Source organism: Chiloscyllium plagiosum, chromosome 15 (genome assembly GCF_004010195.1).
Source record: "Chiloscyllium plagiosum isolate BGI_BamShark_2017 chromosome 15, ASM401019v2, whole genome shotgun sequence".
Lineage (NCBI taxonomy): Eukaryota > Metazoa > Chordata > Chondrichthyes > Orectolobiformes > Hemiscylliidae > Chiloscyllium > Chiloscyllium plagiosum.
Window position 1 is genome coordinate 59,948,461 of NC_057724.1, and position 25,697 is coordinate 59,974,157.

Genomic DNA, 25,697 nt, shown 5'->3' on the forward strand with positions numbered 1-25,697 from the left:
GCAGGAAAATCGACGTTTCGGGCAGGAGCCCTTCATCAGGAAGCATGCCTGACATGCTGTACTTTTCCAGCGCCACTCTAATCTCCGCATCTGCAATCCTCACTTTTGCCTTTATGGTAGCCTGCCAATTCAAAATAACCTGCTTATTCCCACACCTTTCTATGTCCATTACTAAATCCTCATCCCATTGTGATCTATTACCTCCAATCCTATGAGTCTTAATTTCACAGAATCACATCACTGTTATGGTGCAGAGGAGGCCATTCAGCCTTTTGAATGAGTCTTGTAACTATTTTTATTTTAATTTTATGAAAAAGCCTCTCCAGTGGCATCTATTCAAATGTTTTTTGAAAATAATTTGCATAACATTGTACTGGAACCCCTTATTCATCTTGTTAATTACATCCCAAAAAAGTGCCAACATTTGCCTAGCATGTTTTTCCTTTCATTAATCCATGTTGAATAAGCTTTATCATATAATGATTTTCCAAGTGTCCTGTTCCACATCTTAAATAATCATTTTGAGGGTTGTTTCCCCAGGGGTTTGTCTTCAGGGTGTGTATTCAGATTGTTTCTTCAGCATGCGTCCACATTTGTCTTCAGTATTTTAGTTTTGGAAACAAGATAATTTTCATCGGTAACTTCACAGCAGGAAAATGCTGGCGTTTTATCTTTGTGTCTGTAAAACCACAAAATTTCAAAATAAATATCATGGCACTTGTTTTTATTTATAAATTGACACAAGTTGAAATATATTTAACTATTTTTAATGATCAACATTGTTCTTACTTTCTTTGTTATTTAGGTACCAACATAAATTGCTTTGATGTGCGTCTTTGATTTAATTAATTTATTTGATTGTCATGTGTATTTTGTTACAAAGTATATTGAGAAATGTTAATAGTGTCACCATTCTCCAGTGCCATTTTAAAACGCAGAAAAATTAACCAAAACATAGAATATAAAGGCAGAAAAATGAAGAAATAAAGTGTCCAACTTTCAGGTGGCAAACATTGAAATTATATGTTCTTCTGAATGTGACATATTCTTAGTAAATTCTGTAGATGCAGAGCTGTAAACGTTACCACAATTCCCCTCAGCTCAAATTGAAACTGGCACAGTCGGCTATCATATATTTCTCTACTGAACTGGAGTGCATTTATAGAATTAAATCTGACATGATCCTCATTTGTAGGCCATGATCTCTCAAAGAGTGTCAGAAACCTTTACTTCTGCATGTCTGCTTTAACAGACAGAAAAAATAGTGGAGCCTCCTCTTTGCTTCTTCTACTTGTGCAGTTTACGATGGGTACCTACGATGTTCTGTGAGATCTAACCAAAATGCGAGAAGCAATAAATCTGTTTTTAAACATGTTTGTGCAGAATGATTGTTAGGTCATTTGCTTAGTGTGGCTGCACTATTTAGACATTCATTCCCAGCCTCAAATGCAGAGGGAGCATGTACACAATGAAAGAGCAATGGCTCAGTGTTCTCAGTTCCCACTACAGAATTACAGAGAGGCTCTGTGCTGTTTTAACTCAAACTGCATGCTTCTTGCATTACAATCAAGTGTTCTCTGCATCAACACCAGGCTCTGCATTTGAGATCTCTTGGCAATGGAATATTCTGCTTTGACATGAGTCTATCTGACATGGTTGAAATATTTTGATTTCTGAAAGTGATAAATTCTCAGTTCTCTGATACGTGAAGCAAATAATGGGAGTAGTGACCTACAGTGCATTCATTATGTAGAAAGCACATTTGGGCACTGTGATTCCACACATGGTGAGTTTCTAATTTATTGATATTGTTGTGGTGAGACACCAAATAAAGCTTAGCCGATATCCCTCAGAGGCTGTGGGGAATTATGTCACCGAACTGTGCGCTTACATTTTCCAGAAACCACACTTGGAGCATCAATAGCAGAGCCTGAGAACAGGCTTAGTGATCAGTTATCACTTGGTGATGATGTATTAGAAGAAGAGGAAAAAGAAATATATATTTTAATTAGGAAACTAAAAACTCAGCATTGGTGACTTTTGTATTGTTAATTCATGGCATAAGCATGGTTCCCCATCATTGGCAAAGGTTCTCACATGATTGAGAACATCTCAAAATTCTAAATAATAACAAAATGTAAATTATTGGAAATAGTCACTGGCATTGAAGCAAGGGGGAAGGGGAGGGAGGTTATTAACTGGGAGAGTGTTTCAGACTGCTAGGCCAATTCATGTGTATCAATCCCTCTATTATGAGATCGAGGACTGGTATGCCCATAGGAAAATCTAACTTCAGGACCAAATCAATCTGAGGATAGGTTTGGGAGCAGTTTGGCAATCCCAGAGAGGGAACAGTTAAAATGAAGTGTGGGGTGTCAGTATATTGAAAGATGTGAAGGACGGAGTTAATAAAAGTTCCTTGGAAGGCTATAATTAGGAAACTGGACTTCGTGTCCTCTCCAGCTTATTGACTCCTCACTTACATAGCTCTAAAGGACTGGGGAGCTATTAAAGTATCTAACTCACTCAGTGTAATATTACACTGATTGTAGGTGTAACACACACCCAGGAAATGGTGTCATTTAATATCACTGCTCTGCAAATGTCTCAGTCTGTGAAATGACAGAGACCGGCTAGACATATATTTCATCCTCCGGACAATATCCTCACCAGAACAATCATTGAATGAATCTCCACCAGGTAGAAGAAGAAATGACAAAGTACCTTTAAGGAGGACTTTCACGAGCAGGACATTATCTTGGACTGAAATGAAAGAGATTGTGATTCACTGAGGCTGATGGAATTGTTGTCCCCTGTCCGACAACGACTGGAGGAATGAAGAGTAGCCAAGCCTAAATCCGCTTTGCAAATGAGCCATGAAGGTCTTTCACAGGTTTAAGATTGCACTGTTCAAAGAAATCGAGGAAATTTGCATTTAATGCAATAACTGCACTTGGGCAGACCAAATGTTATTTTCTTCCATATTTTTCAGATAATGATGACAAAACAGCACCAAGGCAACTGTAGGTTATGAGGAGGCTTACCCCCACCAGCACTGGGAATGCGGATAGATTATGAGGGACATTTAACTAATTTTACCTAACAGAAACTAGATTATAAGGGATTTGGAAAAAGTGAAAATTCATTTTAAAAATGAACTGGATGACCACCCTTCCTACTCCCATCCCACCATGTTGTTTGGCAACATTATTTTCAATGGCTGGTACGCCACCCACCTATTTCAGATGGGAGCCTCAAAGCTAACCAACATCAATATAATGCCCCTTGTTTGTTAATATCAGTCTGTGTGGGGTCTCTCTTTGTGAATAGCTGTGCTAAAGACCTGAGCAATGTGAACTTGGGAGCTGTCAGGACAGAAATCTTGAAGGAAATGGATTCCTTCTAACATGTAGCTGGCTATCACCCTTAGGCAGCTGAGGGTCAGAACTGGGGACTCTTGCAGGATAGCTATATTTCCCAAGTTACATGTTGACACATCCATGGTACACAAGTTGGCAAGCGAGCAATAGCTGATGGATATGAACTGGAAGCAGTTCCAGCCCCAGGGCATCCAACTCAGTTGCGATGCCAACTAATCTGTCTCCTCATTCACCAATGCAAGGGCCATCAGTGGCTAGATTGTCAGATGCCTTCATTGACTGCTTAACTGCACTACAGCAACAGCACTCCAGTCGTGCTGTCTTCCTAGCACATCACTGGGTGACACCGAAGCACATCTCTGGGTGACACCAAAACACATTACCAGGTAACACCGAAGCACATCACCAGGTGACACCAAAGCACATCACCAGGTGACACCAAAGCACACCACTGGGTGACACCAAAGCACATCACCAGGTGACACCGAAGCACATCACCAGGTGACACTGAAGCACATCACCGGGTGACACCGAAGCACATCACTGGGTGACACCAAAGCATATCACTTTGGCGGCCTGAGAAACCTCACCTATGTAGTGAAGTCTGAAGCTAAATAAATCGGTGATTTCCCAATATACAATTTGTGGCCATAAATTTTTAAAAATCACAAAATCAGTGCCCACTGTATTTGAAAGTTGGAAAGCTTTGTGATGTGAAGATGAAATTGTGGAGGGTGAGGATGTTGGGAAAAGTCTGGAACTTTGCATGGGAATTGTAAAGTGAGAAGCAGGAGTGGGCCATTTGATTTAGCAAGTCTGCTCTGCCATTCGATGAGATTAGTTGATTTTCCTATATCTTTAATATCTAGAACTTGATCAATCTCTGTCTTGAATTGTTAACAGCCAGATTGATATTATGGAGTGAAGGGTTGGTAATACAAGCATTTCTTTAAGAGGATGAAAAGTGTGATGGTACCCAGAGATGGGAAAGGGGTTGAGAATAGTGTGATGTTACTCTTGCCTGCTCTCACGATGTGTTTTCTCTCCTATTTACACCTGATCAGTCCTGGGTGTGAAAGTGTTCGTGCCGGTAGCAGCTCTCTGTAGGTGTCAAACTGATCATGGTGTGAAGGTCGTGTGAAAGAAAGAGGTAGGAGTGTGAGGCTTTTTTTCTTGTTACACTTGCAGGAAGCCTTGGAAATCTTCAAAAGAGAAAATGGCTGATCACCAGGGAACTGGTGAAATCCGAGTTCATCCCTTGTGGTTGGAAGGTTCCTAGGCGGAAGATGAGGCGCTCTTCCTCCAACCGTCGTGTTGTTCTGGTCTGGCGATGGAGGAGTCCAAAGACCTGCATATCCTTGGTGGAGTGGGAGGGGGAGTTGAAGTGTTGAGCCACAGGGTGGTTGGGTTGGTTGGTCCGGGTGTCCCAGAGGTGTTCTCTGAAACGCTCTGCAAGTAGGCGGCCTGTCTCCCCAACATAGAGGAGGCCACATCGAGTGCAGAGGATGCAATAGATGATGTGTGCGGAGGTGTGGTGGATATGGAAGCTTCCTTTGGGGCCTTGGAGGGAGGTGAGGGGGGAGGTGTGGGCGCAAGTCTTGCACCTCCTGTGGTTGCAGGGGAAGGTGCCGGGAGTGGAGGTTGGGTTGGTGGGTGGTGTGGATCTGACGAGGGAGTCACGGAGGGTGTGGTCTTTACGGAATGCTGATAGGGGAGGGGAGGGAAATATATCCTTGGTAGTGGGGTCCGTTTGGAGGTAGCGGAAATGACGGCGGATGATGCGCTGTACATGGAGATTGGTGGGGTGGTAGGTAAGGACCAGTGGTCCTCCTGTAGTAGAACAAACCGACCGACTCCCACAGCTACCTGGACTACACCTCCTCCCATCCTGCCCCCTGTAAAAACGCCATCCCATTCTCCCAATTCCTTCGTCTCCGCCGCATCTGCTCCCAGGAGGACCAGTTCAAAATACGTACAACACAGATGGCCACCTCGAACTCAGCACTGCCTTCCTAACCTGCAATCTTCTTCCCGACCTCTCCGCCCCCACCCCCGTCTGACCTATCACCCTCACCTTGATCTCTTTCAAACGATCGCATTTCCGACGCCCCTCCCCCAAGTCCCTCCTCCCTACCTTTTATCTTAGCCTGCTGGACAAACTTTCCTCATTCCTGAAGAAGGGCTTATGCCCGAAACGTCGATTCTCCTGTTCCCTGGATGCTGCCTGACCTGCTGCGCTCTTCCAGCAACACATTTTCAGCAGCATCTTTATGATCATGCTTGATCATCCAACTCAATAGCCTGTTCCTGTTTTTTCCTCAATATCCTTTAATCCCTTTAGACCTAAAAGTTCTATATCCAACTCCTTGTTGAAATCATGCAATATTTTGGCCTTGAATTCTATCGGCTCACAACTCTCTCTGAGTGAAGAAATCTCTCCTCCTTTCAGTTGTAAATTGTTTACCCCATCTCCTTAGCCTGTGACCCCTGGTTTTGGAATTGCCTGTCATCAGAAACCTACTTCCTGCATCTACCTTGTCAAGTCCTGTTCGCATTTTTGAGGATTTTATGACACCACACCAGAGCCACCGGTGCAAGATGAACAGCCTTTTTTTCTTTTGAAGCTCTCCAAGGTTTCCTGTAAAAGTAACACAAAGAAAGCCTCAAATGCTTGGCTCAAAGGGCTGAATAGCCTCCTCCTACTCCTGTTCTCCATGTTTCCAATGGGCAGAGTACCAATAGGAACTGATGCTATGGATGAGAGATTTTTCAGGTGATTTGGTGGGACCATAGGATGACTATGATGTAACTGACATTGAGAAGAAACTCAAGACCCATATGATTATTCATCTCAAGCTTCATAATTAATAAATGATAAGTTGATGACATTTTATTACAGAATTTTAAAAATAAACATAATCCTAGCATTATTTGTGCAATTACAGATTGGAATTTTGGATGCACAAATAAGCACACAAATGGAATAATTGATGTGCATGCACCTGTTGGTACAACATTTAACAATATGAGTTAATAATATGATGTGCCAGTGAGAGGCAATATTTGTGGAACGATACACCAATGGGAATCAATGCCTATGGGACTGTAAACTAGTGAGAGGCATTGTCTTTGAAACTATCTGATTTAGAGGCATGGTGTGTGGAAGAGTTCAGGCAAAGTCCTTTAGTTACCAAATGAATCAAGAGGAATCTAAAGGAGCAATAAAAATCTATTAAAACCAAATGAAAGTAGAAGCCTGCCTTTACATTGTACACTGTTCACATTTGAGTTGTATTGAGGGTTGATTAGCTTGAATGGTTAGTTTGCGTGGGTTCAATTCCTGCACTGGCTGGGTTACCATGAAGGATTCTCCTTCTTCACCTCTCTCATTGCCTGATGTATAGTGACCCTCCGGCTAAATCACCACCATTTGCCTTTCTGTTAAGTCCTGTGGTCTGGTAAGATTATGGTGACTATTTTTGTACTGTGATTTCAGCACAGGAATACTTTCTATCAAATAAAATGCCTCTCATAACACATCCAAATGTTGGCACATTCTTATCTCTCTCTACATGCTGACTGATGTAACCTGCTGTGCATTAACAGTATTTTCTGTTTTAATCTTTCATTTACAAAAATGATTAATGAAAGTGGTTGTTATTTCTCTGGGGAGAAACAGTGGGAATGAGTGAAGATTTGTAGCTCTTAGTGAGGGGAGTCTGAGAAAAGAACCCATTTCAGTAGGAAAGTTTATGGATGGAGTAAGTATGTCTTCTTTTGTAGCAAAATTTACAGTTGGAATTACTGCTATAATTTATTTCCAAAGTTTAGAATTAAAAGGTTTTAAAATGGTTACATCAGCTCCTCAACTTGAAATTGAAAAAATTTGAGGATGCCTGCTGAATATTAATCCTGCATTTTTTTCAATAACTTTCACTTGCCTTCATTATGTTAGAGGTGTGTGATTGAGTCACTAATGAAAATCTAGTACAGAGGCTTAACAACACAAGAAATTAATGTATTAATTGGTGGAGGGAACAGGTTGTGAACACAGATTATTGACTTCCTCAACTCGTTTCAATCAGTACACAGAAGCACAGAGCAAAGGCAATATGATTGACCCATATAAAGGAGGAGATGGTTAACTTCAGGTCAATGTAGAACACTATTGCTGTAGTTTTCAGAACAGTTTGCCTTCTGCCCTTTTGTGGGTATGTTATAATGTCTTGTTTGAAAGGATATAATATATACAATGATTTCAGGGGTGGAAGGGCAAGAAGGATATACATTGAACAGATGCTAACGTTAGACTTAATTAAAACTCTCCCATGGCTCTGTGGGTTATTATTTGTGATATTGCTGAACCATAATGGCAGGGGGTCCCATGTTTGAATCCATGGGCTTTATGAATGCAGTTGGTTTTGGGTAATGTGCTGCAATGTGTAAATTACCACAAGCTACTTTTAATTCAGTGACTTATTAAGAAATCTTACAGCCAAACAAATACAGAAACAATTACTTAAGGTTTATTGCATGTAACAACCAAAATAAGACACCTCAAGTAAGCAAGTTAAGACTCACAACTCAACAATTGCCTGATTAATGGTGGAATTTAGTGACAATTCCAACCACCAGCATCTGTCTCTGGATGTCCAGAGTTTGATCCTTGTGCAGTGTGGTTCTCTAGAGTTCTGCTGCTAAAGAATTTTGAAGTTGAATTCTTGTAGTATTTTCCCTCTTGTGAAATTTGTGGTGTGACATTATTGATAATTCTATACATCTGTTCATCTCCAAAACTGATTATACTTCTGAAGTCATCAATTCTGTAGCTTGCCTTCTTATCAAGAGTAGCTTCTCTGTGCCTTGTTACAATCAGCGTTAGCTAGGTATTTGAAACACAACCATTAACCCTTTCACCTCAAGGCATTCCTTATGGAGGCATTTCTAAATTGTCCATTTGTCACAGGCAGCAAGGTTAACCAATGGCTGTTACCTCCTCTCTCCCAGAAAACAGATGTCGGTTACTACGTACAGTAAAGCTTAAGTAATTGTTTCAGTATTTGATTGGCTGTGAGATTTCTTAATAAGTCACTAAATTAAAAGTAGCTTGTGGTAATTTACAGACAGCAGCACATTATCTAAGACCAACTGCATTCATATGTTTATGCTGCTTTGACTTCTTCTTCCCAGGGATGGTGACTGGCATGTTGCTTTTATAGAGTCGTAGAGTCACACAGCATGGGAACAGACCTTTCAGTCTAACCAGTCCATGCCAATCGCAATCACAAACTAAACTAGTCCCATCTGCCTGCTCACATCCCTCCAAACCTATCCTAATTATTTACATATCCAAGTGTTTTTTTTTTAAACACTGTAACTGTATCCACATCCATCACTTCCTCAGGAACTTCTCTCCACACAAACCACATCTGTGTAAAAACAAATGCCCCTCGTGTCTTTTTCAAATTTCCTCTCAGTTAAAAATGCACCCCCTAGTCTTGAAATTCTAGAGAAAAGACACCTACCCATAAACCCCTCATGATTTTATAAATGTCTACAGGGTCACCTCCCAATCTCCTACGCACCAGTGAAAGAAGTCCCAGCCAATCCAGCCTTTCTTTATAACTCAGTTTATCCTTCTCCCTTTCATCACAGGAAACAGTTTATTTCAGAAAGAGTTTCTTTCAAGCCCTGATTAAAGTTTTGAAGTTTACTGTACCAAAGTGCTACTACTGTACTGATTACCCCGTAGCTTTAGACTGCAAAGGGAAGAGACATTAACCAACCACATTTCATATTCTTGAGTTCTGTCCGACAGCTACAGGCAGTACAGCAGCTGGTGAGGACAAGGCGATATTCCGTGGTAGGTTCTGCATTGCAGGTCTCAATTTTCATCTTCAGACCATGAAGCTTGAATCAGCTTTCCCAACATTGCATTCCTGACTTTGTAAAGTCAACCCATTCACCTGGAATCTTCATCCAGAAAAGTCGGGTGCAAGCTGGAAACAGGATAGCTGTCTCAGGGAATGATCACAATGTAGTAATGGAGACTTGTAGACACTAAGGTAGGCACATTGGAAGACTCACTTCCATTTACTGGGAAACTGGCCCAGTTCTATTCATGGCTGTTAGGTCTCCTGTCCCTCATGTATTACCACCCCACCCCCACACCAATATCTGTGCCTAAATGATACTGTCCTAACGCCCTCAAAGCTCCTCCCTATACATTATGCAACTTTAATAATCTTATGCCCCTCTCTACCTCCCATACCTTGATGAATTTGTCATCCCTACTCACCCAGTATTCACTAAAAAAGAACTCATCAGCCATAGAATAACACTGAAAAGTCTTTGAAATGCTTAGGGAACAAATAAAAAAATCAACAATCCCTTGATAAAGACATTTCCCTTCTTACAAGTTCATAAAACTGTCAATGAACTTTCTCACTGAGAAAAAGCTTCAAATCCTAATAAACCATTTCAAAAACAGATAATCTTGGATGTAGGTTTGCTCGCTGTGCTGGAAGCTTCGGTTTCACGATGAAACCGAAGCAATCCTACATTCAGGACCTCAACCAGAGCTACAAATCTTCTCAAAACTCGCTAACAGATAATCCTATTACACGCTCATAAAACTGTCAATCAAACAAAGTTAACAGTTCTCAATGCAGTTGTCTGACCATTTCCCACAGGGTTGAACCCATTAGTGAGTCTGACCCCCTAGAATACTCTAATAGGGCTTATTATATAGCTTTGAACTTAAAGGATTGACATTGTACGAGGTTCCGACAGTGCCAAGTGATAACGTGGCAAAACAAAATAAGTCAAATAATATTCCAGTTTTGATTCTTTCTCTTTTCATTTATACTTTATCGTGTTTCTTCGTAGATTCTCTGTAGCTCACACTGTTCCTGGGACCAGGTGACCCACACAAAGAACTCTACCAGTGGGCCCACCACATGACGTTACTGTTGGGGAGTAACACTGCTCAAGCAAATGCTTCAGTCTCGCTCAATACTCCAAACCGGGAACTCTCAAAGTGGCCTTAGAGACATGCTGTTGCTATGATGCCAGCTTATTAACCAGTGACAGTACGATGGAACTAATGTTTGAGAAAGCACATTTCTGAAGTACAAAGAAATCTTACAGAAAACTTGGCAATTCGCAGAGGTCCTTCCCTCCTTATACATGTTCCTACCAAACAGCTCATAACGAAAGTAGCAATCAGTTTTATTCTCTCTAAAGTGGCATTTTCAGATAACAATTTGCAAGTCAAATCCTTATCTGTTTATTTCATTTATAACCTAAAATTACCACACAGACTTGTTGTTTTCTTTCATTCATTTGTCACTAAGCTCCAGTATAAAGCGAGACTGCTTATTCCATACACATTAATTTGATATTGAAGCTGGCTGGCTCATTGCAAAAACAAAATTCTTTCTAAAACAAACATTTGCTGCACATTTAGTTCTCTTGTTCGTGGTCTTTAGGGAAAGGATGGAGTTTCACACTCTATATACAGGCTAACCTTTTGTTGCAAACATAAACAAATGGAAATTAATAGACCCAATTGTGATTTACATTTTGTTACATTAAAAGTACCAACAGATATGTAATTTAATCCCATGGTTTGATGCCGCACAGTAAGTGTTTGGTTCAAGACAGATGGATCAAGAAGGCAAGTTCAGAACTGATTTAGACTTCAAAGTAACTCTATTTAATAAACATTAATACTAGTACTGCTGTACATAACAAACATGGTCATATTGGAATCTAACATAGTTACATTGAATAAAGACAATTCTATCTTATTTGTGTGTTGATATCCATGTTCTCTTAAGATTTTCCAAAGTTCTAGTCTGATGTAGTCATGTTCTAAGTTGGCCCACACTGTCTATTTATGCTCAGTAATGTGTCATCATTACAAGGTTGTTCCAGAGTCCCAAAGCCCTTATGCAACAGATAGGTGTTGTTATCATAATTGAACTTTTCAAAAAGATCATAAGAGGGGAAGATTAGTGGCAAAATGTGGGCTGGTGAGTCAGTGCTTTCATCTTCCTGAATTCAGGGTAGGGAAATTGAGAAAAAACCATGAAATTAAATCCCTCCAGCCAAATGTGCACGTCATAGGACTGCTAGCCACCACTTTCCTGTCTAACTAGTATTTTGTTTATTTGTGAAAAAAAACTAGTCCTTTAAACTGGCCACGCTAAAAATTCAGTTGACCAAAATAAACAAAGCAACAGCAAAAACGTGAAGGAACAATGCTTTTACTGTGGCTCCTGCTTTTATCTTTATAAATATAGCATCTGATTGATTTTTGTCACACATTAAATAATATTGTCACATGCATGAAAAAGGGCAAAAGAAGCATTTTGTTGATTTCACACTTCTTCCTCCCAGGAAATGAAAATTGCAAGGAACTTAACTTTGTAAACTCACCTTATCACCAACACTTTATCTTTAATTGGCCTCCATAATTTGATTTGGTAGACTTAAGTGGAAAGGTGAATTTAAAGGGGTCTTCACATTAGCTGCAAATTAATATAAGGTGCACTGCGAGGTGTAACACAAGTTATTAATTTACAAACCATAACACAATTTACCATGAACAATACCATAGGACCTTTGTTTATGAAGTTAAGAAAAGTTCAGAAAGAAGAAATTTTTTTGCCCCTTCTCCAGTAGCACATGATGGCAATCTAAATCAAAAGGATCCGAGGAGGACCAAAGAATGAAGGTCAGCAGCTTGCCCCAGTAGGGAGATGACAACAGTGGGAGAGTTGCCCGATTAGAGGAGCTCATTACATCTCATTATTAGCCACTTACAGTTAACGTTTAAACAGATATGGGAGGGCATCCACTATTTGATCACTTTGACAGAATGTGGAAGGAAAGAAAAAGTTATTCAAATAAACCTCAATCTTGCATAAAACAAAACTCCCATTCACCTTTCTTGGTGACAGCCATTCCCTGACATCAGATAATTTCCTTCAAGAAATCTATTTACTAATGTCACTAAGTGGTCAAAATTTAAAGCTATTTCTTCAAAAGGCCTGAACATTGCTTCAGTTCAAAAAGGTGAACTGAAATGCAGAAAAAGAATGTTTGTGGCTTGGGGTACACAGTTAAGGGCAAGCAAAATATTCATTGTATAGTAGCAGCAAGCTGATTATCAACATACCAATGAAGCTGAACACCCAACTGGAAATAAATGAAGCATGCTTTAACATTTGTGAGGCCTTCTTGTGGAAACAGATTCAAAATATGTTCTGCATCTGCTGTGACCAATGTCAGAGGTTGCTTACAGCCTTCTTATTCATCCATCTGGATGAGGTCAGGGCATGCCCTACAGCCTAATAAATTTGCCTGAAAATACAAGCTTAGTTAAGCTAACATAAGCATCCTAAGATTGCAAGTAGTGTATTGAGTTGAGCCACAGTATTCACAAAACAATATTAGCTTCTGTTAATGAGCAGCAATTCAGATCAGGATTTCCACAGCATGCATTATTGTGGCTACAGGTTCTTCTGTATAGTGATGTGTGTTGTAACCGAGGCTTCGTTGGTAGTGCCTGCCAAAGCCTGAACCTCCAATACTACAAGGATAAGTACCGCAGATGCAGACTTTCACTTCTGGGATTCTTCTCAGTCACATCACTGAAAGTGAAAGTTCTTGAATCACTAAAGTCCACATGGTGTAGGTGCACCTTCAGTTTCTTTTTCCTCCACTACCTGATAGTTTCCTACATCATTTCAGAAGGCAATTAAGAACCAACCATGTTACAATCAGTCCGGTGTCATACATAGGCTAGATTATATGAGGATGGTAGATATCCTGCCCTGAAGGATATTGCTGAACCAGACAGGTGTTTATGACAAAAGTGAGGACTGCAGATGGTGGAGATTAGAGTCAAGATTAGAGTGGTGGTGGAAATGCACAGTAGGTCAGGCTGCATCCGAAGAGCAGGAAAATCGATGTTTCGGGCACTGTCATTGCAACTGATCTTTAACAATAGTTCAAAACAGAAACCATCATCGAGTCGGACACTGTGATGGTCCGAGGATTGTTACTAATGAGATCAGTATTTTCAGATCATTCCAAATGTATTGAGTCACTGAATTTAAGTATCTCCAACCCACAGTGGAATTTGAACTCAGTTTCCAGAATATTGACCAAGGTGTCTGGATTCTATTTCAGAAACATTACCATTCTGATTGCATACCAAAAAAAAGACCCACATATACATACACACATGCATACACAAATAATAATAAAATAAAAATGATGTTTTAACTGATGGTAGGTCCTCCATCTAACTGAAATAAAAATGATGCTCAGTGACCCTGCTCATATATTCGGAAATACTTGTCATGTGGCAAGGCAGTTGCAAATGAAGTGACAGCATGCTTTTGAACTCACTTCCTGTTCCCCCAAACAACTGTAGAGCTCAAATAATTATTTCAGTTTCTTGGCAGTGATACAGCCAGGCTAGTCCACACCAATCAACCTGTAAGGCCACTGCTGTTCCTGCAGAACCAAAAAATCTCTGAATCAGCTAATTTCATTCACACCACAGCATTCATATCTAAATGGATCAGTTAAGAGACAGCAGTCATTTCACCCAATTCAGGAAAAATTATATTATAATTAAATTGTGTGTTTTTGCACTTTTTATTTTCATTTGTGAACCCATTTTTAAAAAATTTTCTCACTGTTGAGATGTGGACATTGTTAGTAAAATCAGCATTTCTTGCATGTCCAGGGTTCCAGTGAGGAAGTAGTCATGGTGGACTTTCCTGACCAATGCAATTTTTGTGGGGTATATAATATAGCCACAGCTGAGGTGCCAGAGGACTGGAGGATGGCTAATGTGCCTTTATTTAAGAAAGATTGTAAGGAGAAGCCTGGTAACTATAGACCTGTGAGCCTGACATCAGTGTTGAGTGAGTTATTGGAGGTGATTCTGAAAGATAGGATTTGTATGTATTTGGAGAGGTAAGAAACGATTAGGGATATCAGCATAGTTTTGTGCAAGGGAAATCGTGTCTCACAAACTTGTTAACATTTTTTGAGGAAGTAACCAAAAAGATTGAGGGCAGTGCGGTAGACATTGTTTACTTGGACTTTAGTAAAGCCTTTGACAAGATTCTGCGTAATGGACTAATTAATAAACTTAGATTACAGGGGATACAAAATGGCATTATAATAGGAGACAGAGGATGTTGGTGGAAGATGACTTTCAGACTGGAGGCCTGTGACCAGTGGTGTTCCATAGGGATCGGTACTGAGTCCAAATGATTTGGATGAGAATATAGGAGGCATGGTTAGTAAGTTTGCAGATGACATCAAAATTGGGATATAGTGCGCAGTGAAGAAGGTTGTTTAAGATTATAGCGAGATCTTGATCAACTGGATACATGGGCTGAGGATTGGTAGACTCCAGTCTGAAAATCATCCTCCACCAACATCCTCTGTCTCCTACTATAATGCCATTTTGTATCCCAACGCTTTGAAATTTGCAACATATGTATACAGGATGGTTAAGAAGGCATGCTTGCCTTCATTGCACAGACCTTTGAGTATAGGAGTTGGGATGTCATGTTGAGGTTGTGCAGGATGTTGATGAGGCCTCTTCTGGGGAACTGTGTGCAGTTCTGTTCACCCTGCTATAAGAAGGATATTATTAAATTGGAGAGGGATCAGAAACGATTTACCAGGACGTTGCTGGGAATGGAGTGTTGAGTTATAAAAATAGGCTTGATAGGCTGGGACTTTTTTCACTGGAGCATTGGAGGTTGAGGGATAAACTTATAGAAGTTTATAAAATCACGAGGACATAGGTAAGGTGAATAGCAAGGGTCTTTCCACTAAGATGGGGGAGTTCAAAACTAGGGGTAATACTTTTAAGGTGAGAGGAGAAAGATTTAAAAAGGACATGGGGCAACGTTTTTTTACACAGAGAGTGGATAGTATGTGGAATGAATTACCAGAGGAAGTGATGGTTACAGGTACAGTCACAACGTTTAAGGGACATTTGGATAAGTACACGAATAAGAAAAGTTTGAAGGGAAATGGGCCAAGCACATTTCCAAGGCCAAGGTGGGAATAATTTAGTGTGGGAACATTATCAGTGTGCACTAGATGGACCGAAGGGTCTGTTAGCATGCTGAATGGCTCTATGACGGTTCCTGTTTTGAATATTGTCAAAGATCAGTTGCAATCAATGTGTATCTTCTACGCAACAAATTCATTTTCTTTATCTACATGAAGACTCTTTGTAGGGCTCTGTGACATTTTCTTTGATGTTAAGTCATGGTTATCTGTCATACATCCTGTAGCACAGCAACGATCCATAGCATTTGAGACTGGCAAAGTGAAATTTGGTAAGAAAAGATAATGCTTAATAGAATAACTCAGATAAAATTAATAAATATTTTATCAAATTGTTGTCTGTGCTTTGCACACTTTAGCCAGTTTATGTTTTGAAAATGCTTTATCCAAATACTCTTGTTGATGAGGTGGACAAAGGGACACAATTCAGATTACACTTCAACTCATTTTATTGACCAAAGTATTCCTTATTAAATACTATGTGAGCATTTCCTAAATTCCCATAATATCTTATGGCTGTCTAGCTCTATCCACCTGAGAGAGGATATTACCTGCAACAAACCACATGTTTGAGTTGGGCCATTAGAATTTTGTTCCTCTCTGACGTAGGATTGGCTCTCTTCCACAAATGTGGATCTTGCAGATCAAGGCAAATCTTTGCCTGGGTCTTCCTGGGTTGTCGCACGGTCTCCGGCTATGAGAGGTTGGTTTCCAGTTGTATATTTTTATCCCCTCGCACGTGACCTTCCAGAACATTCTATGGCTTTTGGCCAGATGGGTCATGAGCTGGGTTCAAATCATCCAGTGGAGTCATGTTGACAGCCTTCAGTGGTGCACTGGTGGGAGATGTAAAGTGTACATACTCAGGTAGTCAAGATGCCAGAATGTCTGATGGACACTACTCCAACACATAGTCCTCGAGATGATTGTAACCCATTCCCTTTGAACTTTTGTAACCTCTTTGACCTTGGTTTCTGCTGTTCTCTGCAGCCAGTAACTGCTGATTGCTGTTTAGTTTAGTTTGGCCAATTATCTGTCGTGCCCTGATTTCTCCAGCTCTGAGTCAATTTAAAATGTCCAATTTTGGACCTATGGTCACTGGACCACACCTTAATGTTAAAAGACTTGTTTAAAAAGTCTCTCAGTCCTGAACCAAGCACACCAACTATCTGAAATGTCAGCTGCTGATGGTGAGGCCTTGCCAAAGTATTGAGAATGTAGCAGAGATATTGCAGAGGCGTCTCAGCAGGATACTGTGCCTCTAGCATCAGTAGAAATTTCCACAGATTATGAGGCATGGAATTAGATTAAAACATTGTAGAGCTGTTATGTAAGGAAAATTGTTCATTTTTCTTTTTCTTAGGGGTGTAAAACTTTGTTCATTGGATTTTTGACTCTTTTTCCTTACCCTCCCATGTTAGGAGGCAATTACCTGCCCCAGGTTCATTGATAATATTGCTTATAAAAAGTTTTTGGTATAAATGTTTCCTTTGGATTTTTCTCCTCTTCCTAGGTATACTGTTGATTGCTACTGCACCTTCCCTCTGCTCAGTACTTGCATTCAACAACAACAATGCTAACAGGAAGGAGCACTATTGTGTTTGGTCTCACAGTCAGTTTGTCAGTATGCCTTTAAGACACATGCTTATGATATTATCACTGTATCATAGAAAAGGACATGAGAGTATAAAGATCTCATACTTCACCTTATCACGGGATCATTTGAAGCATGACACACTCCATTATTATAATTAATAGCTTAATATTAAGAGCTCAGACCTTTACATACCTTTTAAAATAATGTTCGAACAAATCAGTCAGCTGTGATAAATATAAAAAAAAAACAAAAGAACTGCGGATGCTGGAAATCAAAAGCAAAATATTGTTGTAAAATGCACCAAGCCTGGCAGCATCTATGGAGAGAAGTCAGAGTCAACTTTTTGGGTCCGGTGATCCTTCTTCAGAACTGATGGTAGCTAGGAAAAAACGTTATTTTTTTAATAGAGAAGATAAGGAGGAGGTAAAAAGTAAACAATAGGTAGAGATCGAGCCCAAAGAGAGAATACAGTTGGACAGACAAAGGAATGGACAACAGTTAGCCTGGAAGGATGAATAGACACTGATGGGGATTATTAGTGGTTAACAATGGGTTATGTTAATAACGACCATGTGATACCAAAACCTGGAGTGTGGGAATTGGGGTGAGGACATTAGGAAAAGATGTCTCAAGCCCTAAAATGGTTGAATTTTATATTAAGTCTAGAAGGCTATAGAGTTCCTAAGCAGAAAGTGAGATGCTGTTCTTTCAGCTTGCGCTGAGCTTCCCTGGAACACTGCAGTAAGCCTGAGACAGAGATGCTGGCCAGGTGTTGAGGTGCAGGCAATTGGAAGCTGATGGTCTTTTTTGAGGACAGGTGCTTTTTGAAGTGGTTACCCAGTCTACTCTTCGTTTCCCCAATGTAGAGGAGACCACATTGTGAGCAGTGAATGCAGTAGACTAGAGTTTGAGAAGTGCAAGTAAAGCACTGCTTCACCTGGAAGATATGTTTGGGCCCTCAGATACTGAGCATGGAGGATATAAATCGGCAGGTATTACACCTTCTCTGGTTGTATAGGAAGATGCCAGAGGGCTGTGGAGGTGAGGATTGCTGGGTGGGGGCTGGGGGGGGGAGGTTGGGTGTGAAGGAGGAGTGGATCAGCATGTCCCAGAGGGAATAGTCTTTACAGAAGGCTGACCAGGGAGGGGAGGGGAGGTGGAAGTGGCAGAAATGATCCTCTGGATCTGGTGGGTTTGTAGGTAAGGACAAGAGGGATCCAATGGCTGTTGTAGGAGGGAAGAGACAGGGTTGGGGGAGGTTGCGAAGTGTGGGAGATGGGTTGGACCTGGCTGAGGCCCATGTCCACTGTGGTGCTTGGAATCCTCAGTTGAGGAAGAAGGTGGACATTTTGGGGAAAGCCTGACAAAGTTGGCATCACCAGAACAATGCAACAAAGCTGGAGGAACTTGCAGAATGGAATAGAGTCTTTACACGATGCAGAGTATGAGGTTGTATAGTCAAGCCAACTGTGGGAGTTGGTTGATTTATTGGAGATAATGCAAACATTGCATCAAGTAAAATATGTGTTGCCAAAAGGTATTTCTCAAACTTGGTTTCAGATTCCAACTTTTGAAATGAACCTATAACAAAATACTTTAAGATGAAATCAAAGATGAGTTTTATTAACAAAACATTCAAAATACAAGGAAATTACATTCCTACACAATCTATACATATACAAGTATTCAGTAAATTAAGGTGAACTAGACAGGAAAGGAGATAGTTTGCAAGTTTTCATAAATCTAGAGTTATTAAAAAAACAATTACCATGAGTTTCATAGAATTTTACAGTACAGAGGGAGGCCATTTGACTCATTGTGTCTGTCTGGCTCCAGAAAGCACTCCCTTGCTAGTCCCATTCTCCAGCCCTATGTCCATAGCCCTCTAAATTCATCACTTTCAAATATACATTTAACTCTATTTTTAAACTTAATATGGAGTCTCCCTCCACCCCTCTCCCAAGCAGTGCATTCCAAATCCTAACAAATGTTGGAGTAGTGTCTTCACATTTCACTCCTAGATCTCCTGCTGACAATTTTGAAATCATGACCCCTAGCTACTAACATGCCAACTAGTGAAAATAACTTTATCTTGTCCAACTTCGTTTACCTTGTCAAAATTATTCCTAATTTTGAACTCCTCAAGAAGGTCACCTCTTAATATTCTCTACTCAATGAGAATAAAACCTAATTTCTTTAATCTGTCCTTGTATTTAAACCCTTCAAACCTGATATGATTCTAGTAAATATCCTTTGCATTCTCTCCAGGGCTTTAATGTCCTTCCTTAAATAAAGTGCCCATAACAAATCACAATACTCCAAATGTGATCTGACCAATAATTTGTAGAGGTGTAGCATCAATTCCTTGCTTTTGTACTTTGTTCCCTTATTTATAAACCCTTGGATCCTATATGCCTTCTTAACTGTTTCAACTTGCCTGGTCAACTTTGGAGAATTATGCATGGGAACCCAGAGGGTCTCGCTGTTCTGCACTTCATTCAAAGTTGTACCAATGAGCCTATATTGTCCCTATGTGTTTTTTCTACAAAATTCATTACCTCACATTTCTCTGCACTGAAATTCATCTGCCAGGCATCTGCTCATTTGGTCAACTTGACAATGTCCCTCTGCACTCTCTCAGTGTCATCCTCACAATTCACTATTTTCCCAAGCTTAGGAAAATCTAAAAAAATCTGCAAATTTAGAGACTTTTCCATGAACATTCATCTCCAAATCATTGATATAAATCAGAAAAAGCAATGGTCCCAACACTGATCCCTGGGGAGCATCACTTTCACCTCATCTCCAATCTGAGAAATGCCCATCTGTTTCCCATCTTTTATCCAATTTCTAATCCATGCTGCCAAGGACCCATTTTGAATTTACTAACCAATGTGCCATGTGACACTGTATTAGATGCATTCTGAAAGTCCAAATATACGATATCCACAGCACTACCCCCATTGATTGCCTGAGTCAAAGAGCTCAATTAGATTTGTCAGACATTACCTGCTGTTGACAAATGCATGTTTTCTGCCTGGTATTAACTTATTTTTCTCTAAGTGAATATTGTTAGGATTTGGAATGCACTGCCTAAGAGAGTGGTGGAGGCAGAGTCCATATGTAGTTTAAAAAACGAACTGGATACATATTTGAAAGTGATGAATTTAGAGGGCTATGGGATAGGGCTGGTGAATGGGACAAGCTGGGCAGTGTAATACATTAGTGTACACTGAGTGTATATTAGTGTAATACTTATCCTGTATTATAGCCTCCATCAGTTTTTCCATTTTGACGTCAAATTGACAGTTACATTGTTGAGCTGAAAGTGCCCAACAGGTTCTTTGAGGTCTGATCAAAATGAATACAAGAAGACACACGCGCTTTGATATAAAGCAAATTTATTAGTTTAATCTACTTTACATATATGTGAACTAATAAGTGAGTCTATTAGATTAAAGTTCTTCAGACATATTCAACAAGTAAGTCTCATTGCTTTCCAGCCATCAGGGAGTCAGGCAGGACATCGAGGACACGGAACTCTATCTCAGTTTCCAAAGCACCCATCCTGAAATCCCAGTCAGATGGTCAAAGCCCATGGCTCTAGTCTTCCCAGCCTGATCTATTTGGGAAAGTCCCTTAGTGGGATAGAGTCCTTGTTATTAATACTATTCTGGTTATGTGCCGTATCACCATTTCATAGTACCTTCAGCACATTTACAGTCTAAAATAAAATCAAGTCCAGGTGGCCCCATTTAGACTACACACGTGGATGGTTCTCACTGCCCTTCAAGCTCAGGCAATTTCATCTCCGTCAAAACAGCCTGATTTACATTAGGCCTGTGTTTTAAGTACTTTTCCAATTTATTTCAATTTCTCATTGTCATGTCTAGTTAACCCTTAACAATTAATTCTTAATGGTCTGATTTTAGGATATATTTTTTGAGCCCACCATGACGACAGGTTTGTAGTTTCCTGGACTATCCTTTGCAATGGCATCAGATTTGCAATCCTCCAGTCCCCCAGGACTAATCCTGTGCACAGAGAGGCTTGGAAAATTTCTGTCAATGGCTCCATGATTTGCTCCCTTACCTCTCTCAGCAATCTAGGATGCATCCTATCTGGGCCTGGCAACCTCTCTATCTGGAGTAGTGCCAGCCTTGTTAGCAACTCTTCTTTATCTATCATTATGCTGCTCAGATGCTCAATATCCATACTTTCAACCGGGACATTACCACCATCTTCTTATTGGTAAAGACAAAAGCAAAGTCTGCATTTAGTACCTCCACCATACCGTTCTGCTTCAGTGAGCAGCTTAACCCTGCTTGTTCCTTATTGGCCCCTCTCAATCCTTCACCATTCTTTTACTGTTAATATGTTTGAAGAACTTGCTACTATTTCTGCACAGCCTGCATTCTTTCCTCATGCTTCCCCTTAGCCTTCCTTATTCCAGCCTTAGCCTCTCTCCTGCATTTGAGATACTCTTCCTGATTTCTATTATATGCATCATATGTCTCCATATCCTTCCTTATTTTTTTATCAATATTCTTAGTCATCGAGGTTGTCTAGCTTTGGATATGCCAAAGCATGTGAGTATTTCTCATAGTTTACATCTTATTCATCTCTTTTGAAATTCTCCCAATTGTCATCCAATGTTTTATTCACCCAAATGTGTTTCTAATCAACCTCCTCCCATTCAATTTGCCCTTTTCCTATCTGGAGTCTAATTCATTGACTGATTTTTATCCTTTTCCAAATTAACTTTGAACCTTATTATGTTCAAAATGTACTGTTCCAGAAAGTTCTTCTGCACATACTCTCCCCTTATGTGCCCCACACTTTACTTTGTTCCCAGTCTATTCCAGGGTAATGGAAATCTCCAAATATCACAAACTTACTTGTCTTGCAGATTTCCATAACCTGCCTACAAATGTTCTCTTCTACTTTCTCCCCACTACTTGGAGGTCTACTTCAGGAAAGACACACATTTGAAGCAATAGTGGCAATCCAACAACAATGTCAGCCGTTAATAGCTTTAAAGCATGTGACACCCAAAGACAATGGGCATACAAGTGCAGGAAATTAGGTTTGAAAGGCTAAGCCAGATCAAGAACAAAACACAGACGACCAACATGATAGTGCATGACCACCACATCAGCAGCAATGCAAGTGTTAAGGAGGCGCACAAATGCAAAACACTAGGATTCAGGGTTAACTAAGCTAAAGGCAAATTTCAAAAGGCAGTTTACCTTTCCATATTGTTAACCTTGCAAACCACATTTACAGAATAACGCAATCAGAAGGCTTTAATTTTGACCGTATCTGCCGACTTCAATACTGATGCAGTCCATGCCTAAATGCATGTTTGGGTTGACAAGTGGCAAGAATTGTTTGTGCCACAATAATACCAGGCAGTGAGCATCTCAAACAAAAGAGAACATAACCATTGCACTTAAACATTTAATGGCAACAGAATCACAAGCCTGGGGATTACCACTGACCAGAAACTGAACTGGACTGGCCATTTAAATACTGTGGCTACAAGAGCAGGTCAGGGGCTAGGAATCTTGAAGTGTGTAAGTCACTTCCTGACTCGCCAAAACCCCTGTCTACAATCTACAAGGCACATATCAGGAGTGTGACAGAATACTCCCCTCCACGTGCTGGATGAATGCAGCACCAACCATACTGACTGTGATGGAACAGAACACACATACACAGTCAATTCGTTCAATGATCTCCAAGAATATGGCTTTGAAGTGAGATATAACCAAGTACCAGGATGATGACATCTGATACACTGAGCAGATTACCCAACCCATAGAAAGACTAAGCTATTCCTCCTCATCTATGTGTTGATGTTCCAGGCTACAAGGCCGAAGATGGTCTTAAGGCTGTCACACTTCAACTGGAGTCAGTGTGAACAGTTTAATTTGGCAACTGCCAAAAATGAACAACTAGAAGTGTTGCAAAAGATCATTATCCAGGGATGGCAACACAGACACTGCTGGAAAACTCAGCAGGTCTGGCAACATCTGTGGAGACAAGGCAGAGTTAACATTTCGAGTCCAGAAGATTTGTTCATTTTTCCTACAGAGAGGCAAACTTGGTTTATCACAAGACAAACAAGTTGTAACACCAAATGCATTACACTATAATATCACATCCATATTACTCCAGGGACACATGGATATTGAACATATGAGATGGATAATTCATGAGCCTGTATATTGGCCAGTGATGAATCAGGATGTTCATTGACTCCTATTGCATGTGAGGCATTCCAAATGTACCAAGTCCAACAGCAGAAGGAGCCTCTACATACATATGACGTTCCATCCACTCTTTAGATGAAAGCAGCAACTGAGTTATCTATAGTATATGAGAATGTTACATCCTTGTGATGATTACTTCTCTAACTTTCCCAGTTTTGTTCATATAGAGACAAACCTTTTATTTCACTTCAACTCATGTTTAAGGACAAATAAGTCCTGATAATTATAGCATTACACTAAGATATCATGTCCATATTACAAAGGGAAACATGGGTTATGATAACACATCTGAAGACTTAGCAACAGAATGAGTGTGACTATTGCAGATAGCATGACTGCTATCTCCAGTTTATTTGGTGTCTGAGTTCATATAGTATCTGACAACAGACCACAGACTGGCAAGCTGCTTAAAGATGTGTAATAGTTGAGGAGTGACCCATATCACATCCCCACTCCATTATCCATGCTGAAACAGTTCAGCGGAATGAATGGTCTGTAATAGCAAATCAATGATAATCAATGTCAGGCAACAAGACAAGACTTGTGCATTGCATCGTTGTTTTTTTGTGCGACACTAATGTTGAAGGGATTACTGTGTCCCAGTACAATACGTTCAGAAGGTAATTATGAACATTATTTCCCAGCAACCAATTGTCTCACCATTCTGAGAAACCAGACATTTTTCTTCAAAGGTGGCAATGAGTTAAAGAGATACACCGCCAGTGAGCAGGTATAAAATTAAACAAAGCAACAGAAAGTGTAAGTTAGAAATATGAATACTTGGATACTAGAAAATGTTTCCAAAATATGCAGTGATCACATGAAGTCATAAGTGATCATGGTGCTACATTGTGAAGGATCAGAAGCCACACTAATCAGCATAAAGAGAGTGAGAAAGGATACTCCGATAACTCTGCAGTGATATTGAGTGATAGCAGCCAGCAGCAAGAAAACCAAGTTGTCAACCAGTGCAACACAGAATAACATGTACCTCTGCAGGTGAGTAAACAATCACCATATCAAGACAAGTTGTCTAATCTCCAAAGCTTTACATCGAACTTTGAAATGATAGCCTTGTAAACTGTTTTACCAATTTATATAGTTATGGAATTAATAACCCTGAAGAAGGGCTTATGCCCGGAATGTCGATTCTCCTGTTCCTTGGATGCTGCCTGACCTGCTGTGCTTTTGCAGCAACACATTTTCAGTGCTAACAATGTGTGTAACCAAGATGTAAAGATCTTATACATTGTCTCACTGGAAGCATGCTCCTATATTATAACTAATAGTTTAATGTGTACTCAGGCACTCAAGTGCCTGTGAAGATAATGGTTTGTACATCATGGTCAGCTGTAATAAATATCTGTTAGATTCTTCAATACCCATGATATCCATGTCCAGTTTCTTATATAAAATACTCTGTTTGAGGCAAACTCAGACCAAGCAGTGAGACAGCAAATTCATAACATGTACCAAGTATATGAAATAAAACTGCTACTACTATTTCCATGTGGTGACAAAAGCATTTAAACAAATGTTTAGTTTTGATTATCCATGTGATGGCCTCCTCAAGTGCTCAGTGAAAAAAATGAGTAGATGTGACCAGGAAAACAATTTTAGTGGACAGCGTCAACCTGATGTGTTCCATGGTCTGAGATACATGACCATAACTGCACTTCACACTGTCTCTGATCTTCCACTTCGGTTGTAGGTAATCTCATTTTTCTTGCATAAGGCTTCAGATTCAGTTAAATGCTTTCCACTGTCTTCAGAGGAGTTTGAAACTGAAGACTTCTTTGATTAAGTGTTGGTTCACGCTGCTGTGTGCATCCTTCTGTTCTGGCCATCTGGATAGTGAAATGGTGCCAGTTATATTGAACACAAACATTCATGCATGTTCATCATAACTCTTTCATTCATGCATTGAAACTTGTCTTTTACAAAATGTTACAGAGCCATTTTAGAAAGTAAGGGAAGAGAAATAAAGGCTTGTCATACAAAATAACACTGTCTTCTCAATCAGACAGCATTCAAGAGCACTTGCAGTGCAATTGGAATTCAATCCTCAAAATTAGCAGTACGGATTCTTGAATCAAATGTAATGAAAATAGAAGAATAAGGTCCTAGAGAGTGTTGCTGAACAAAGAGACCTTGGAGTGCAGGTTCATAGCTCCTTGAAAGTGGAGTTGCAGGTAGATAGGATAGTGAAGAAGGCATTTGGTATGCTTTCCTTTATTGGTCAGAGTATTGAGTACAGGAGTTGGGAGGTCATGTTGCGGCTGTACAGGACATTGGTCTTCCTATCGGAAAGATGTTGTGAAATTTGAAAGG

General features: G+C 40.1%; 1 long non-coding RNA gene across 1 annotated transcript in view; it reads right to left on the bottom strand.

Annotated features, from left to right (window-relative positions):
* Positions 1-261: 261 nt before the first annotated feature.
* The window catches only part of LOC122557516, a 66,259-nt gene continuing 40,823 nt past the window's right edge, over positions 262-25,697 (bottom strand). The window contains exons 2-3 of the long non-coding RNA XR_006313864.1: positions 2,725-2,906; positions 262-679 (exon numbers count right to left, since the gene is read on the bottom strand). This is a non-coding gene — a long non-coding RNA (uncharacterized LOC122557516). The remainder of the gene's footprint in view (positions 680-2,724; positions 2,907-25,697) is intronic.